Consider the following 3,936-nt stretch of genomic DNA (forward strand, 5'->3'; position numbering starts at 1 on the left):
TATCATTGGAGTGATATTACAAAATTGACACGTGATCACCCTATACATTTAAAACAATTTTAGTATCTCTTTCATGATGGGGAAAAAAGTTACTTTGCATAAGTCAGTCAGTATTAAAACAAGTTATTTTCCAGACCTCTTAGCTTCAAGCATGCCAGAACTGAAGTTCTCCATAAGCCTGTGGCTACAGATTGTGATTTCTTAAGTGAAAATATCTAGCTTATTAATGCTTTTGTATGGTATCCTTTTAAATTCTCAATTTTATTTCAGCTGCAAGAAAGTGTGGTTATGTCCACTTCTGTGTTTTAAGTGGTATTCTGTAGGCCTCCTAGCTAGGAAGGCACAGAAGGGAATGTTGCCTCCATAGTACCCTCCCCATATCCTTTAAAAACCTTTACCCTGGCTCTGTTTGGCCTAGGTCAGAACCTGAGCTTTTAGCTGTGGTTGCTACTACCTCAAGGCAGCAAATAGAGTTTTGAAGACAGAAGGAGCACCAGTGGTGGAGAGGCCTCCTTTCAAGAGACAGAGATGCATTCCACCCCCATTTCCCAGACAGAAGCCAGCCTTGTGTGGCTGTTTCCAACTCCTATACTCTTGCTTTTGAGTTGAGCCTTTTAGCATTAGCAAGTGATCTTTTACCCCCTTCCACACCACCCCCTGTCACACAAGAAGCACTGCTATGGAGTATCAAGAGGGATACATCCCTCCTTTTCATACCATCCTCACTAGGGCTTAGCCTCAATTCTGAGCATTACAAGACTGGTTTGTTGGTTTAAAATGTCACTGGATTAAGCTTGAAGGTTTTTTAAGCTCTGTTGGAGAGAAATAGTGGTCATCCTTCCCCCAGGGCCTGTACGGGATCAGTGCTATTCACCATTCATAAATGATTTGGAAAACAGTGAGGTGGCAAAATTTGCAGCGGATACAAAATTGCTCAAGCTAGTTAAGTCCACAGCAAACTGAAGAGTGGGCAACAAAATAGCAACTGAAATTCACTGTACTGCCCATTGGCAATCATAATCCCAACTATACATATAAAATGGTGGGGTCTAAATTAGCTGTTACCCTTCAAAAAAGAGATCTTGGAGTCATTGTGGATAGTTACAGAGAATCCACCATTTACACTAGTTTAGTTTAAACCTGCAAGTGATAGGTGCCCAATGCTGCAGAGGAAGGTGAAAAGCCCCCCAGCATCTCTGCTAACCTATGGTGATCAGTTAGACCCACAAGGCAAAGAATACTCTCTAATAACTCTGAGCCCTCCCCGCTAGTCTCCCATTACCAGCCCTTAGAGATGCTTATGGGTGGCAGTCACAGATCAGCTCTATGCCACTGTAGGCACTCTTATTACACCATCCCCTCCATAAACTTCTCAAGTCTTCAGTCTTGAAGCCAGTTAAGTTTTTTGCCCCTACTTGCTCCCCATGGAAGGGTAGTTCTAGAGATAGTGCTGCATACTCCACTCTCTGAAAACTGGAAGCAGTGGAGACTTGCTGTAGCACTTGATATGTGATGAGAAAGCCACAGTTAAGGTGGTACAACCCCTTCTTGTGGACACAATTTATCAATATAAGATGCCTTCAGCCCATTAAAGACATATTGACATAATTGTACCTGCAGGAGGGAGTTGTACTGCCTTAACTGGCGGTTTCTAAATATATACCAAGTGCTACAAAAATTGCATGTGCCTTCTCCCAGGGCTGATCTAATGTAGATAGTTTATGGCTTGATTGAATTGTTTTGACTATAGTTTCTACAATAGTTAAAAAAAGTGTAGCCAAGGCCCTAGCGGTGGGAATAGACACCCATCGACCTTTCATTTGAGAGACGACCAGCAGCTTAATAGCATCTATGCTTGTGTACATGCCCCTTGATCAGACAGACTCTAGTGTGTGGCTCTACTGCAGCTTCAGAAAACATTGAGAAGTAACTTATTTTGGAGGTGATGGGGGGATTCCTGAGTATGAAATGCTTCAAGGTTCTTGGATGAAGTGTGGCATTGTGGAAATGCAGTGTCATCTAACTTCAGTGTATTTCTTCATTGTAACCTTTCACACTCGGATAGGCCCTTTCCTATAGCTTACCAACTTAAACTGCTCTTTTACTCCTTTCCCCCTCTCCTGCTTGCAAGAGGAAGGTAGCCAGGCTGAAAAGTAAATTCTAAGAATTACAGAAACATTTGGCAGTAAGGAGATGGTGCAGAACAGGTTTCACTCGGACAACCCCTTCTACCGCCCAAAACCTAGCTGTGTAGCTCCAGGCTTTTAAATAGCTAATTGTCAGGTATTATTCCCCAAGAAACAGGCCATTAGTTTAGGATTTAGCATGATTTTAGTGTGTTCGTGCACATGTATCTCTCTCCTTTCCTCTCCTCTCCTCTCCTCCCAGGTGCCTGTACTACATTTAACTATAAGAGGAAAACTTGTGTACAGCTTGGCTGTTCTTTAATACTCCCTTGAGTATTCCTTAATATTTCTTAACAGTATTCCTGTTCCTTAATACAAGTTCTTGGTCCTTATCCTCAAAGTTCACTGTACCATGGGCATAGTACAGGACAGCTATCTGTATCCTTTTCTTGTCTTTATACTTTGATTTGGGGGTGGAATCATCTGTGTTTGTACAGCACCTACCCCTGTGGGGTACCTGGTCCATAAGTAGTGCTTCCTAGGCACTCTGGTAATACAAATAGTGGTTTAGCACCATTACTGACAGATGAAAAGACCAGAGAATCAGAGCAAAGAACCAAAAAGCTTGCAAAAGACTTTTAGCATATAATTAAAACAACATTTACAAAACCAAGTAGTTTACTTTTCCCAGTATGCAGTTTTATCTTCACGTTGTCATGTTCTCCTTTCATACCTCTGTCCTCACATGCCGCACTGGCTTCTCATAGAATTTCAAATCAAGTTCTCAGTTCTTATCCTCAAAGTGCTTCATAGCCTGGGCCCATGATATACAAGATCATTGAAAGCTGTGGACAAAGATCTTGTACAACTATGCTCCTCTAGCACAACAGAACTCTACAGTAAGAGTAAACCTGGTCTGTGCAGGCAACAGAACTGTCTCAGAGGCAGGAATGAATTCCCCTCCAAAGGCCCAACACAAACCTCTCCACTTTCCACTCATGTGCAAAGTGCATTTTTTACCCTTGTCTTCTCTCAAACACATAACAGATTAAAATCTTACCAAAACAAGACACTCGCACATGCTTCTTCCTCTGGAAAGAGGATGAAAACAGCCTGTGACAGATGTGTAGTCACATTGCTTCATGTACCATTGAGATGTGCTGAGAGAAAACTGGTGAGCATGTTATAAAAACCTATATTTGGATTGTGTAGGATTGTTTACATTTCCCCTTTAATACTGTAATGACCTACTGAAATTACCAGTACCACCACAGTTGGGTGGTTTTATAAGTAATAAAATAGCTGAGCTCCTCCCCTCCTATTAATTAGTAAGAAACTTCTCAGGATCATTAATAGCTGATCATGTTGATAACTTGTGTACACATTTCTAGATATGAAAAAACACCATCTTGTTTAAAGCAGTCAGTTCAACATGTGAGGTGGCTGTATGGAAAATGTTTTATGGAGTCACTGAATTTTAAAGAGATTAGTCACATCTGATTACATACATTGGTTGAACTGAGCATAATTTTAGTTTGGAGCCAGACAAGCACTTCTCCGCATCCCAGATGGGAGCAGAATGCCACTATGACAGAATTTAAAAATAATTAATTTGGAAAACAAAGGAAGAGAGGCACTAAAAGGCCATTCTATAATGCTAACTTACCATAAACCTCTGCTCTCTTTCTCATATGAAAGAAGTCCTTTCTTAGGCACTGACTAGATCCTAAAGGAACAGCAAATGACCGCATGGAATTTGAAGGAAAAAGATCATGAAGAAATAAAGACAAATTTATTAAACTACTTTTTC

This window comes from Emydura macquarii, unplaced genomic scaffold (assembly GCF_026122565.2).
Source record: "Emydura macquarii macquarii isolate MOO-44397 ecotype Brisbane River unplaced genomic scaffold, CSIRO-AGI_Emac_v2 contig_2681, whole genome shotgun sequence".
In the NCBI taxonomy this organism is placed as follows: Eukaryota; Metazoa; Chordata; order Testudines; family Chelidae; genus Emydura; species Emydura macquarii.